Below are 16911 nucleotides of genomic sequence, written 5' to 3' on the forward strand. Positions count from 1 at the left end.
TTGCTCCACATGATAACTCTTGAATGATGCGATTTTTTCAAATCTATTCTTGCAATAGAGAGTTTGAGCGATTATCTACTGTAGGTCCAGTTTGTTAATGGTGTAAAGATATATGAATCTGTTCTGTATTCGCGTATATCAATAGTTACTTTACTTCGAACTTTGGGACATTTTATTTTAAATTGAACTCAATGGAAAGTATCATCGTTTGCTTAATTTTGAAGTCGTATTTCAATTTTTTCCCTTAAAGTTCACTTATTTTACAGACAAAGAACTTTTCCTGCTGTTTGTCGCCCTAATTAATAAAACAACAGATTGTTTCCCTGTCCGCATTCCTATCATCACCTCACCTATGGTTAATCTATGTAGTATGCACTTTTCAACGCCACGGAAGAAATCGTTGATGAACCATAAAAAACCCGGAAAAGCCATTGGAAGAGTTTTGGAAGACAGCGCAAACTATGTTTTTGAGTTTCTAGAAGTTATTCCTTGCTCTAGCTTTGAAAGGATTTACTATCTTTAACGCTGTTAAGTTGTTAATGACAATGTCTCGTCAATTGCAGAGTAATGTTAATCTCGGTTGAGTTAATTATCACAGATACACTGGTTTCTCTTTCATCCACTTCATCGTCTACCTGGAAGGAGAGATGAAAGAGACTCAAGAATGGACGAGCATCGATCACCAATGGAACCATGAGGAAAGAAACACCGAAACTTGCGAGTAAGTACGAGTAGATTAACCAATCCCAATAGCTATTTCCCTTCTCACCAATTTCTACCCTTTCAACATCACAATGTTTCATTTTGTAAGTGTTCAGTTTTATTTAAATGCAACCCAGATCAAATCCTGTATCTTACGCTCTACCACGTACAAGTTTTACAAAACCCTGAACGCAACTTGTCAATTCTCACATCCATAATATCATATTTTATTCGCATGTTATCTGAGCTTTTGAACTGACAAGTGGCGGCTGCAAAATGGAGTCAGTCCATTAACCAAGGATCTTATAAAATAGAGGATCTGCCCTTACAACAAAACCTTGAAGCCATACGTCACAGTTTCGCCACCGCTATTCTGCCCACTCCGCCCAATAGGATCGCAATGTTTTGAGCCAACAATCATGGCGGAAACGAAAGTAGCCAATCAGACGATGGTAGAAACGAGAATAGCCAATCAGACGTGCCGATGCTCGGTTGCTTTTTGACTTCACCAATTTGATAGGATGAAGATACATATGGGCAGCTCCTCTATTCATAACATTCTTGCTATTAACAGATAACGGTGACTATCTCTTGCCCATATTCCATATATGAGAACAAATTGTTTGATTCTGTTTCATGCAATAGATAGCTATAGTCCGCGTCACCGGAATTGGCGTGTGGCATCAGCCAATAAGCTAGTAATACACTGTTACGAAACCTTCAGGGAAGAATCTAATCATTCATAATTGTTCACAAATACCAACAAAATCAATTATGAATAATTAGATTCCTCAATGAAGGATTAGTAGTAACAACACACTGCAAGCTTATTGGCTGATGCCACATGCCAATTCGGGTGACGCGGTCAATAGAGCGATTACCTTGACCCAGTTCGTCAATGGATTCGATCCGTTAGCATCTTAACGGATAACGGCGATTAACGGTGGCTGTCCACATCTCATACATGGAAGTGTTTCATGTAATCTTTACGAGAAGTTATTTATTTATTAAAACTATGAAGTAAACAATTCACTGCAGCCGCAGCGACTTATGTCAATCTAGAGGCAAGAACTTAAGATTTCCAATTTCCACGTACTACAGGGAGCTCCCGTATTTTGCACAATTTTTACACCTTCTTCCGTCTTCCGATTTCATTTTATACAGAAGCTCCGATCTCCCGTATTAAAAGAAAAAAGTCAGCAAACTTTTTTTAAAAAAAACTTTCAGGTATTTCCCGAATAAATTGTTTAGATAATTCTTGCATAATGAGACATAATGTAATTTTAATAATTGTTCGTGCACTATCGATTCCAATGCGAATGTAATATCGATAGGGCATAAAAAGCAATCGATTTCTTGTAAATGAAATGAAATCTTTCGGTTTAACGTCCCACAATTATGCCCTTTAGGCTAAGGGAGATGACTGATTAAGACAAATGAGTCATGAAGGAATAATTGGTGGAATGAAAATGTGGAAGGAAACGGGAGTATCCCGAGAAAACCCACGGACACGATGTTGTCCACCAAAAACTTACTTGGCCGGGGATCGAATCAAAGATTACACACACCCGAGGTAAGCGTTCTACCATGGAGCCCCGTGCCTTATCAGCTACCACTAATCCTTGGGGCACCCCACGTAATATTGTTGGATTGCCCAATATATGCTTCGCAGTTAGATTTGTTTTTCCGTTAATGTATGTTATTTCTACTACTTGCTATCGATTTTCCAGATACACTTGAAATCATTTGAATGCTATGTCTCTTAGTATATCCCGTAAAAGAAGATTCCCTGTGACAGTACGGTAAATGCTTTAGATAGATCAAGGGAAACACATATAATCCACTAAAATTATACATTAACCCCTATTCATCTGAAAAGAAAACATAATAAACTGAAATTTAGAAAAACCTTCGGAAAGATGTACACTTATGTCCAAAATTATTGTCGCATGTCAATAAATATGTTCTTGAAGGAATATAATTTGATAACGAACTCGACCGGTATTTCTTATAATGTTAGTATCTGTATAATTGGCAAAGACATGTATGTGGAAAATTTCATGTCAAAAGAGCAGTAAATAACAACAATAAAACGAAAATAAACCTTTCTTGTCCATTTAGCATTTTGTTTTACTCACTCTAATCTTCGTATTTATAATTCTTTTCCCATGAAATTTACTCCAAGTATACATTTCCAGATTATACACATAGTATCAGTATTAAAAGTACCCTGCAAAATCAGTATCAAATTATATTCTTACAAGAAGATAGTTATAGATATGCGACAATCATTTTGGACATGAGTGTACATAACAACATACTGAAAATATTGGAATATCTGGTGACGGGTTTGTCGGTCATATTGGAAAATTACGACAAGATCAGCTTTTTAAAAAAGAAATATCTGGGTACCATTGTAACTGCTAGAATATAGTCCAAGTTGTTATTGCAGTAGAGAAATATATATTTTTTTTAATCTCATTCAAATAGCAAAGAATCAAGCATACAAACAATGTGCCACGCACACCGATTCAAGGAAAGCAACGGAGGGAAATTTCCAAAAATAAATAAATAAATAAATAAATAAAAAACTTCCAACTATTTTCCACAAAGAGTTAGCAATTCTGTCATCTGAAAGTGCCAATGAAATTTACAGAAGTACACAATAGTATCTACAATATCTCCTCTAAGTTTAATTTTAATCCTAGTGATAGTAATGGAAAGTAAGTTTTATAATCCATTCTTGGGTTCAACTTGCTTCTTATAATCCATTCTTGGGTTCAACTTGCTTCTGAACGGAGCGAAATTGTATAAACACTCGTTTACCCTTTCCCTTTCGCAATAATTTAGTAATCATAATATTTCGCCTTAGGTAGTACACTTACACGAATAAAAAGAGGCTTTAAAAACGTACAAATTCTATATCCCCAATTATATAGACTTTTGCAATGTCTTCGTGTCAACTTTCTGCTAACCTTACAGCTAACATTTTTTTAAATGGCGTTTTTCATTATATACAATACATATAACGTTAGTTGTATTGAATTTAATATTGAGAAATACGCATAAAAATATACGTAAACAAAACCAGTACTTTCCTCGTAAAATAACCAATTGCTGCAACCTTTGCCGTTACAACATCTCAACTTTGAGCTGCATATCTTACAACAATATTGGATATATATTTTGTAATATATTTTATTTTTATATCTTGGTTTTGGGCGACGGTGCATAAAAGTACACAATCTGTCGTGTAGAAGAAGAAGAAGAAGAAGAAGAAGAAGAAGAAAAAGAAGAAAAGAATATATTCCTTGATATATATGGTGTTGATTCTAAAGAGAAAGAAATAAGATTTAATCTTAGTAGCTGAAGATATATGTTGATTTTAGGTGTATAATCGCTACATTCAGTTACCTTAACAGCAGATAGTTGCTTGTTTAAAAAAAACGTTGCTATGACAACCGGGAAAGAAAATTATAATTAATGGAGTTATGGAGAATAAAGGTAATAGTGATATAATTTGTCATGTCTGATTTAATGTGATTTGATCGTTTTTATATATTTTAAGAATTACACGGACTGTGGGCTGGAATGTAACGTAAAGTATATGTATAATATAAATTAATCATTACATTTTAAATGGTGGTTCCTATATACGTTACAATCTGACCTGCTTTCCTGAACCTATGCGTTCACATCCCGCCTTGAAGTTTCAATGAATGAGAGATTTAATAGGGAATCTAAAGTTGAAGCTCTACTGGTTTCACACAATTTTCAGACTTCTGCCAATCCCAGTACGTAGAGTGTAATTTATTATCCTTCCCGAGCTGTACTTGATGATTAACACGCAAATAGTGCTGTTGCACTGGTAGATAGCAAAGTTTCTAACTGAATCTCACTTGTGACTGGACATTTTGCAATAGTTGTTATAGATGCTCGATAACACAACTGATCCAAGGAAAGTACTGTTCTTTCAGCACAGTACAAAGTAAGAAGGGAATATTTACCAGCAGCAGAGAACCCTTCAGAAGTCTACTTTCAAGGTAGAAGATGCTAACTTGTTCTTGTAGATCTCTGCGTTTCTCGAGCATGTGATAGATCTTTTTCTTTCCTTGAAAGTAAGGGGCTTGAAATGTTCGTATCGCATTCTACGACAGCGTGTAAAATGGTAAGTGTGTCTTCATGTCTTCAAGATTGTGCTATAATTTTCTAGAGCTTACAAGGATAGTTCGAGAGAAAGCACTCGCCTGCAGAGAAACTAAGCATGCCATTTGAAGGACCAGTTCGTGCTGATTACTAAAACAAGCTAATAAAATCCCTGCACGGTTGAGAACTGTTTAAGAGATTCAACTTGGAAGTTTATATGAAAACTGAGTATATGCGCATTTAAATGCGTTAAGTACAACATTATTAGTAACAAATATTGACATACGAATTAAAATCTATTGGAGGAAACAGAAAAACAGTTTTGCAATAACTAACAGGTTTGTTAGTTACATTAGTCATTATACTGTTCACAATAATAATAGGTTAGAGATGAAAATTGATCACTGCTGATCTTTTCTATGAAGAAATGACGCAGGCAAGAGACTTCCTTACACTATGAACATTTTATGTGTGCAATTGGGTTGAATCCTTCAAGGGAACAGTTCTCTTAACAAAAACGAAAAGCAAATTCGACAGGTGATTCAAAAAGTATATAATTTGTTTGGTAACCTCCCTTGTGGAACGCAAACTGAAACAATCCAAAGTATTGCGATGATCGGAATGTATTCATTAGCATGGACACACACTTTATTTGATTGTTTCGTTGGTACATCATAACGTCCGGATGAAGAAGTTTCATGCTATGTGTAAATCTCCTACCATAATCTTTGATTGCTCTTAATCCAAACACATCAAATGGTTGTACAAATCGTGTGCAGTGCTTTGTATATTTTCAATCATTACGTATTTACAATCTGTCATCCAACTTGCAATGGATAATTTGTCTGCAAATGAGTAGAACCTGACGACCTTCTACACCCGAAAGCTGGAATGTTAGCGGTACTTTACGTAATAATGATGTTCTAACATGGTTCTTTAATGGATGTTGTTAGACGGTTTGGTAGGTCATTAGGGGTTGATGACATGGATTTGGAAAGTTGTTATATTTCTGTTTTTAGTTGTGCTGACATGGAAAGGTCATGTACTCTTTTTCGAGTGTGTATACGTGTCTGTAGAGACTTTATACTGGGTATTTTTAAAAATAATAATAATGGAAATTTGAATTAAATCTGTTGATACGTCATTCTGAGAGAATAAAAGATTACACGAACAATATGTGAGAGAGAATAAAAAAGATATTCTCCTAATATATTTAACGGTTCGATTTCTATGAAATCTCATAAAGTGGTAGGAAATTATTTTATTTGTTAAAAATAAGATTACACGAACAATATGTGATAGAATAAAAAAAAAGATATTATACAAATGGATTTAATTTAACCTCTCGTAATAAATTTACTCGAGAAATATATATAACTTGGAAAAATGAAATATTTGAGTCCCACCTGTTGGGCTAAAAGAGATGGTGATTATTTTATTTGTTAAAAATAAGATTACTCGAACAATATGTGGAGAGAGAATAAAAGATGTGTAAAAGTTTATGTGATACGCACTGGGATCGAACCCGGGACCCTTATTATTGGAGCTGAATACTGTATGATGGGAGGGAAATATTTATTCATGCGGGACTTTTTACTCATTCGTAATATGTAAAATATTACTCGTTGGTAATAATCTGAAAGACGTCGTGTATAAAATATGTATACTTTGGTATGATATGTAATGCCGGTACATATACAGAGCGTGGTAAAACCTTGTGTACGGTATGATACACTATGATGGTACATATACAGAGCGTGGTTTCCGTACGTCTGTTGCTGATGAACTTAAGACATGAACTGAACTTTTCCCGCGCTTTTGGAAAACCGGTTGGGTAAGAGTGATGATGTGTGCTTGCAGGGCGTGCTAAAACTTGAATTTTAATACAAAGGAAGACCGTTGACACGTTTGGTAACCATTACAGAATACCGCCAGACTAATAGAAATAACTTTGGCGCCGCGGTAGGTGAACAAAAGGAAGATTGCGGACGTGGGAGATAAGCATCACAGGTTGGAGACAGACAGACCAATAGAAATAACTTTGGTGTCGTGGTAGATGAACAAAAGACAATGTTGGTGAAAACATAAAAGAAAGATTGCACACGTGGAACATTAGAAATTGGGGACAAACTAATAGCAATAACTTTGGCGATGTCGGTGAAAACATAAAAGAAAGATTGGTGACTTGGAAGATAAACATCACAGGTTGGAGACAGACTAATAAAAAAAAAACAAGTTTTATGATAGTTTGTTAATAATGAATACAAAGAAAGTTTTTACATTACGAATGGTAGAACATATGAGGTCATTGAACGCGAATGCAAAAGAACATTCACCTATTGAATGATGATCATGTTGAAACATGAAGGGATGTTAAATACGATTGCAATAGAAGATTGTTATATTAATGAATGAATGAATGCAAATACAAATATAGTTTGTGGCATCCGTTATTTTACGTGTACAATATGCTGGTGTATGTAGGGTCGATGTATTGTTTACATGAATAATAATAGAAGTTGTAAATAACAGATTTTATTTTAAAAGCATGTAAACTATTTATTTACACGTAATGTATCTAAATCTGCACATAGATGACAGATGATTAAATAGTACGCCTTATGAATACCGTTGTAAAATGTGGGGAATGATTTTACCAAAGTGAAAATACCAAATGTTGATATTTTAAAAGATTATATGAGAACATGTTTGCTATTTCTATATTTATAAAAATTCCATAGAGAATTGGAAAAGTACATATGAAAATATTTTAATTGGCGTGGTAGGACTGTTTGAAAAATGTTTAAAGTACCACGTGATATGATGTTATCGATAAAGTTTTTCCTTATATACTGGGTATGATGAGAAGACTAGCATAGTATCATCATGGATTCGTCTGCCAGTATAGTACAACGAGAAATTCAACTTTGCAACGAAGTAGATTGGGATTCTACATTTGACTATGTAGAATCTCCAAGGAAAAAGTTCAAATCCAATAGAGAATCTCCGGATTTGTTTATCGATGAAGAAACTTGCTATTTTTCTCCAGCATCCCCTGATGTTATTATAGAGGAAGAAATCATCGATTTAAGAGAAGATCCAGTATTAATCCCAACATCCCCTGTTGGATCAAGAATAACCTTACCTGTACCAGTAGCAGAAACAACAAACCAGAAGTTTCAAGTTCCATCCATAAAGTGGACACTTGCTGAAGAAGCAGAAGAAGAAGAAGAAGGAAGACCAACATCTCCATATGTTATTATAGAGGAAGAAACGTGCTATTTTTCTTCAGCATCTCCAGATGTTATTATAGAGGAAGAAACGTGCTATTTTTCTCCAGCTTCCCCTGATGTTATTATAGAGGAAGAAATCATCGATTTAAGAGAAGATCCAGTATTAATCCCAACATCCCTTGTTGGATCAAGAATAACCTTACCTGTACCAGTAGCAGAAACAACAAACCAGAAGTTTCAAGTTCCATCCATAAAGTGGACACTTGCTGAAGAAGCAGAAGAAGAAGAAGAAGAAGGAAGACCAACATCTCCCGATTTATTTAATGAGGAAGAGGAGGAAGAAATTTGTAAGTTATTGAGTGAGATAGAAGAGTGCAAACCCAATACGCCATCACCAAGTGTTTCACAGTTGGACTATCCATTTTCACCCCAAAAGGCACCATTGGATTTGCGTGTGCAGAGGAAACAGTGTCAGTGCAAATGTAGTAATGACTTTATAAGTGAAACATGTGTTAAGGATAGTATTTTAAAGTGGGAGCCAAATACAGTTTTACTTTGCATGGCTTGCAACCTAAATTATTTCAATCAGTTGGGGCATCGGTGCCTTCTAGCAGATATATTGACTCTTGAAGCAGAAGCATGGCAAATTATGAGCAACAAAAATGTGCGACACAAAGTGTATAAAAAATATATGAAGTCACATCCTGCTAACAAAAGAAATGAACATTTATTTAATGAAAATTATGACAACTTATTAAAGAACCCGAAATATATTGAGGGACTAGTAAACATCTTATTAGAAAAAGATAGAAACAGTACAAACTGATTTCTTTTTTTTGTATATAATATAATTTGTATATATATATATATATATATATATATATATATATATATATATATATATATATTATTTTCATAGCTGTGTGTGTGTTATTATTATTATGTTTGTATATATATATATCTTATTATTTTCTATTCTTGTTTGTTTGTTTGTTTGTATATATCTTTATATCCAAATAAATTTATACGAATTTCATTTCTTGATTTTTATTTAATATTAAAACTGTCCTAAATAAAAAAAAGTATTATTAACATTTTACAAGGTGAAACTCATTTATGCTTTCTATCGTGTACTTTTTGGAAAATCGTTTAAAATGAGTATTTGATGACTATTTTTTTTCTTGATTTTTACTAATACTTTGAAGTATTTAAAAGTTTGATGAGTATTTACAAGTTTGTGTAACAAACAGCTTGAATAAGAAGAGTTTATATATATATATATATATATATATATATATATATATATATATATATATATATTTATTTATTTTTACTAATACTTTGAAGTATTTAAAAGTTTGATGAGTATTTTACATTGACAAGTTTGCAATTTTGAAAACAGTTTCTTGTAGCTGCTCTTATGAGTATGCTTTGGCATACGAACCAATAAAATATTTTTAAAAAACGAGTTTGTGTAACAGACGAGAGAATAAATAATTAATATTTCAGAACATCTTTAGTATGTTCACACGAAGTGTTCGAGTAATTTATTAGGAGCTTTTTAATATTTCGCAGGGTAGCTGCTCTTACGACTTTCTATAAGAAAGGAGAATATAAAAAATAAAAAAGCGATCCATTATTAAAATTAACCGACTTTGCAATGGCATAGGAGAATATAAAACAGAAACTCAGTAATATTATAGTATGATTTATATACTTACAAAATGCAAAAAGTTTTCACATACATGCAATATAACATGCAGAAACTAATTTTACAAACGCGAATCCTAACATGCAGAAAGTTTTTTCACATACACGTGATATAAATGTCGAAAAGTGTTTTTTTCAAAAACAAATAATTAACACCAATTTTAAAAAAAACGAGTCTGTGTAAGTGTTATTTTAAATAACACGAACCAATTTTAATAACGAGTGTTATAAATAACACGAACGAATAAAATAATCGCAGCGTAGCTGCTCTTAGCTTGTGTACGAAGCAATCGGTAAAAGATAAGAAAGGAGAATATAAAAATAATATACGATCCGTAAAAATATGAAGTGATTGAACAAAATTAAAAGTGAAAATGTAATTTTCAAAAAAAAATTTTAGAAATGCAAGTTACAAAAATGAAAATACAAGTTGTCAAAATGAAAATGCAAGTTGTGAAAATGCAAAACCGTAAACTAAAAAATGTGAAAAGCGTTTTTCACATTCATGCAATATAAAACGCACAAACAAATTTTATGTAGGCGAATCATAACATACGGATTTTTGTTATATGCACATGTTAAAGTCCTAATTTCATGAAAAAAATTTTTAAAGAATTTTTCCCTACGTATAAATTGTAAGTCATATTTGAAACATAGTTTACTTTTACACTGTAAGTGTATTGAAAAAATTTTCGCGTTGAAGTAAAATATATAAGATGTGTAAGGAAATAAATAAAACATGTAATATAAAATGAGAAAAAATTTTATTTACAAATTTCAATAATATATATATATATATATATAGTTTACATACAGATACATTCCTTGATATATTGTTTAATACAATCTATATTTATATTAGTATATGCACAAATACATACTGGCCAATTTATTGCTGAAAGTCTTTTATCACTTGCTTTTGTTAATTTATACACATTGTTTTTATTATTATTATTATTTTGTAATTGATTACCAGAAGAGTTTTTATTTTCCATTATTACTATTTCTTATGCATATTATAATGTAAATCTTTTACTAAGAATAACTCTGTAATTAACTGAATGTTATCTTTGTTTAATAAAATGTTATATAATGTCCATGTAAATTCCCAATCATCAATTTCAGTATCACAATGCACTCTTGCAAATTCTTCATATAAATCATCAAAAGTTTGTCCGCTTACCATTGTACGCCATGCATTATAACATAACATATTATAGTCCGAAGTAATACAATCGTGTTCTTCTATTTTGCTCTTGTTTTGAAAACACCCATAACATAAAAGTTCTCGTGGTGGTTTCCAACGGTCAATACACATTAATACACATTGTTCTTTTATAGAAAAAGAAGAACATTGATATTCGCAATTGTCATATGTTTTTAGGAAACGACATTGGTACTCACAGTCTGGATTGTTGATACACATATTTATCGTGCTCAAGATATGCTTCTCTTAAGTCAGAAATATGATAATCATTAAACGTGATTTCTTGATATGAATAATTAAATTTGTTTATAAGATGGGGAATAATGTTTACATCTATATATTTCACATGAATCTTTAGATAATGTTTTAATATTTGATCACGTGTTGATTTTTTGATTAGGAAATTCCACACAATAGTATTTAATTCTTCATCACTTTCACTCACACATTTATGATCAGTTTCTTTCTCACTACGATTCGCACAACCTTCACAAAGTAATGGTTCAGAAAGTTTATATTTTTCTAGTAACTGTTTTACACAAACTTCATTTACTTCATTAGGAGTACAACCACACTTCACACCATTGAATATCAGAATATCATTAGAAATTGTAATTTTGATTTACTACAACTTCCTCTTCAAAGGGTATTTCATTTGGGTATCTGAAATTTCGTCTATACACAGCATCGTCTATGGTAATTTCCTGTGTTGGATAAATAATCCTATATCTTTTAGCGTCTTCTTCAGGAATGTCAGGATCATTTGGATGTACAAGAATAATTTTCTTTTGTTTTTCAAGTTGAAAACGTTTTTCACGTGGTGAAATGTATTTAGATTTTACACATTCACTTTGCAATAAAGAAAGATTGGTTTCAATTTCACCTTTTCGTTTCTTATTATTATGAGATGAAGAACCAGAATTTGTTTTTTGCTTTTTAACTGCGGAAACAAATTGCTTTTGACTGTACATTGTAACAACGTATTACTTCCTTTATATGATTTACTACAGCTATACGCATGCGCGCTTTTATATTATATTGTAACATGCGCGAAGACCAAGTACACGTATACATACACATCTGACATGCGCGAAGACCAAGTACAAGTATACACACGCATCTGACATGCGCGAAAATTTAGTACGAGTATGCGCACGCATAGAATTTATATTGTTATGTTTAAATACATCGTGAAAAGAAATAGGTGTGATTATATAAAGTTTTTTTTCATACCATTATTATTATTATTATATCATTAGAACATTTATATGTAATAATAGACATGTACATGATTTGTTAGGGATGAAATTAATAATATTAACAATTTCATACTTTGTAACTCATTTACTAACACTTAGTGTTTGCTAAAGCAATCTTGGCACAAACGATATATATATATATATATATATATATATATATATATATATATATATATATATATATATATATATATATATATATATATTGAAAAATAAATAAATAAGTAAATAAATTATGATATCAGAGAAAACAAGATTGGATTGTAATTCATGTGCTTACAAACTTAGTAATTCAGATAGTTTGTTTAAAGACTATGTGAATTCTTTCCTTCAAATGAAGCAGGAATCTTCAGGATTTCCTGTTTGGTGCAAAACCAAAGGAGACAAACAAAAAAATACATTAAAGAGTATCATGCCCACAAAGGCATAGAGTTAATGGAGAATAATATCAGGAAGAACCCGAGATTGAGGTATATCTCCAAAGTATTCCTCAATTCGCTTTATGGGAAATGGGGACAAAGAACGGACTTGTTGCAATTCATGATTGTTAACACACTGGAAAAACTTTTTTGTATTATCTATGGGCACAACAATACGAAGTACAAAGCGTATTACCCATTGGAGATAAACATCTTATTCTTACGTATCACAATACAGAGAATAAGAACAAACCATGGAAATTCTCAAACCTTGTTCTTGTGGCGTTCAATACGTTATGGGCACGGTTAAAACTGTATGACCTATTGACTGCTGTAGGGACTGAAACCATATTATATTGTGACACGGACAGCATAATGTTTGTACAACACCGTGATGAGAAATTTCCGCTTACATTAGAGCCCTACTTGGGTGAACTAACCAACGAAATAAAAGATGGGTGGGAAATAGACAAATTTATATGTTTTTTTTTATTATTATTATTATTATTTCAATAGAAGAATACATTATTTCGATTACAGATGACTTCTACAAATGTAAACGAACTAACTCAATTGTTAATCATGGCAAAACGGTTCGGATATGAAGCATCCGAAGTTGTTTACTACAGATGGAAAATGATAGTAGATAAATTTCATAGCATTGGGTGCATGTACGTAGTTTTGAGTAGAAACGATTTTTTGGAAGCGTTTGGTGGATACTTATCATTCTAAGGGTGTGCGTGTACCCAATGAAAAATATTATCAAATGTTAACAGAGTTATTAAAACAATTTAAAGGAAGACAGGATGTTATTTTGGCATCCTGTGAAACCGATGCTGATATTTCTGATTTATACCAGTGCGGATTTTTCCACAAAGATGATATAAAAAAAAAATCAGAATTGTAAAAAGTTCAAGCAGCATGTAAAACAGCTCACTTATTTGTTAAGGACAATGCTAAACTACTATTAGGCAAGCTTACCACGACCAAGTTCTCCTAGTTTTGGGGAACCTAAGAACTAAAATGGGTTTTCAAGAAGTACCTAAGATAATGGATGTATCAGAATTTGAAATAGTAAAGAGTATATCATAAACATATGCGTACTTCGGGCTAAAGGGGACAGAAATAACCATTAAGTGTATGGAATCGAAGATCCGGAAAAATATATACGAAATCTGTTTGATTTCGGAATAACCAATACAATAAAGGGATGTTGACAAGAACACCTATATAGGAATAACTATCGAGAGCACTACCTTAAACTTAAAACAATGTACACAACATGACGTCCTAAAAAGGAATTGAACCCGGAGGCCCTATTCGCCATAGTGGAAAATACCCTCAATAGCAATGAGAAAATTTTAATCGAAGGTGCATCTCCGTAAAGGAAGAGGAAAAAAGGTGGATTGTAAGATCCACATTGATAATCCATGCAAGGGAAGATGTCGAACCCGTGGATCGACCAAGTATGAGGAATATACAACTCTTTTGGAAAAGTGTACCATCCCATTAAACAAGGACATATAATGTCTTTCTAAGACTATTATCCTCGAAAAGGCTAGGGCCGATCAAAAATATGAACAAATGTATAAATTAAAAAAAACAATCCTGAGCGATTCTTGAAGCAAACTAACGATTTGTGTGATGATGTCAATGTTACTATTGAGCATCGAAATGGATGTACTATTAATGATGTGAAAAATTTCAACAATACCTGACACCCAAGTACCAAATCATTGTCTTTGAAAAGAAACTTAATAGTCGTGAATTTTATGTGATATATTCAGAAATAAAGGGTGGTAAGCAAATATATTTACTGTACAAAGATAATTACTACCAATTAATAACTAGTGTACGTAAACTTTTGCTAGCCGAAGGCTTTTGCGATTATTGTTTACAAAAAGTACAATAAAAAAAATCTACGATTTATTATTATTCAGCAATATGAAGCTTGTATGAAGTCTTCATTTATTCAGCAATATGAAACAACTTTCAATAGTTTATATTGTTTCTTTTACACAAGTTTTTAAAAATTTTGTATTGTGTTAATTAGTTTTCAACTCATTCACATAAATATTTGAAGAAATGTTTAGTATGATAGCACTGCACTGCACTACACAGTAACTATTTTTTCTTAGATATTTACTTGAGTAAGATTTACTTGTAACGTTCACAGAAAAAAAAAGCATGGCAAATTGTGCCTTTTTACAGTTTGTACATGTAATATACCTACAGAAGAGTAACATTTTCATCCATACGTCTTCATATTTTTTTTTCAATCACAAACACTATTACTATCACGTTGGTTTTTTATTCCAGATTAAGAATTTCTTAAAATCTTTCTGCAAAAATATTTCTATCAGTTGATTAACAAATGTATCATTATGAATGGCATCATCATATATATGAAAAAACTGTTCTAATTTATTAAAAGTATTGTCGTGCATTTTTTGAAACGTATACCAAATTTCGTTTTGTGTGTCCATATCCATAATAACATTTAGTACTTTTGTTTTCAATATATTTTTATGTAACAGAATGCAGTCATGGTTTATTGCGTCTTTCAATCCACGTGCACACCCACTGCAAAGAAGCATACTTCTTCTTTTAGATTCCCACATTTGAAAAGCATTTATTAAGCACTGAATGGTGATGTGAATATTATCGCAGAAACAGACCAATACGTTTTCAGCATTAGACATTTTTCAGTTCGACAAAGTAAACGAATTATATAATAGTTTACAACGTAGTTGCTTTTACGACTTTTTAATTTTAAATAACACTGTAAGTGTTCGAGTAATTTATTACGAGATGATAAATTAATATGAAGTGATCAAACTAAAATAAAAACACTAGGCACAAATATCTTCATTGACCACCATACAAAGAAGAAATCTTTTCATCGACTACAAACAGTACAAGAATATTCTTATGTAGCTTTCTTAACCGCGGTATTTATACTTTTCACCGTGGGATGTAATGACATGTTTGAATTAACCAATGAAAACAAGTTTAAGGTAGACCTCAAACTCATAGTTCCCACCCCCTATTAGTTTTAAATACTATTCTTTTATCCAAATTAGCTTGAATATTTCATCTTTGCATCAGTTTTACAAGCGACAAAGTCACCCAGACCGTTTACTGCTCGTGCTTGAATTTCTATATATTCACATTGAAAGCAATAATTAGAAATCACTATACCTGAAACCCCAATAGCTCCTTTTGTATTTACTTGTCTTTTAATTAGCCTGTTGGATTTCAACGTATCAATAAATAATAATGCTTTTAAATCCATTTTTAAAAATATACTTTTGGTTATTTTACATTTAAGACATGGTGGATTACTTCCTTTTGTGACAACTTTTACCAACGAGTGGTGCTATCTTATCTACAGAATACTCCACACTTGAAAAAATTTATTACTGTTGTTATCATAAGACAATAATTATTGAACTTTCGCTAAATATGTTTACAGATAAAGTATTGCGTACAATAGGGAGAAACAAAATGCTATCGAAAACTCGTCAAATGTTAAGGAATCTTGTAGACAATCCATGTAGTAAGTTGTGAATATATGTTAAAACTGAAGCCTACATTATATATTTGATCAGTGCTAGAAATCCCTGTGAATTTTCATTAGGTAGGCTATATGTTAAAAGCATAGGAAAGAAAAAAACTAACACCAACTTTTGCAATGGCAAAGGAGAATAAATTGTTTCACAAACTTCTTCTTCTTATGTCTGAAGTTTCATGAAAGTAAAATTTATTTATTTGTACAAGTAATCACTGATTTATTTCCTATTTATCTGTATTCTTTTTTCATGTCTATATGACATATATTCAAAGACCATTTACTTATTTAAACAGGTTTTTTATGTCGATGCGTTAGGTTATATATCTCTATTGTATTGAATTAGATTCAATCTCCCAACATGACCCTCCTCCTCTTTGCTAAACGAATAACGTACATGTTATCGGTGGTAACAGACCACAGCCATGTAGAAAATCATCATTATTTTAGTTACACTTTTCTTCACGAACAATAACTTTGTAAGATTATATAAAATACCCATTACTGTTCAAAGGGGAGGTCAACTAAACTACCGCCTTTTTCCTATCATTTCATTTTAACCACTTGTTTTTTTTAAAAAAAAAAGAAGGCCAGTAGAAACAATTTTCAGTTCAAGTTTTTGAAAACAACCATCTTTTAGTATGTATTAATCTTACTTATTTGA

This window comes from Thermobia domestica, chromosome 3 (assembly GCF_964235325.1).
Source record: "Thermobia domestica chromosome 3, izTheDome1.hap1.1, whole genome shotgun sequence".
NCBI lineage: Eukaryota > Metazoa > Arthropoda > Insecta > Zygentoma > Lepismatidae > Thermobia > Thermobia domestica.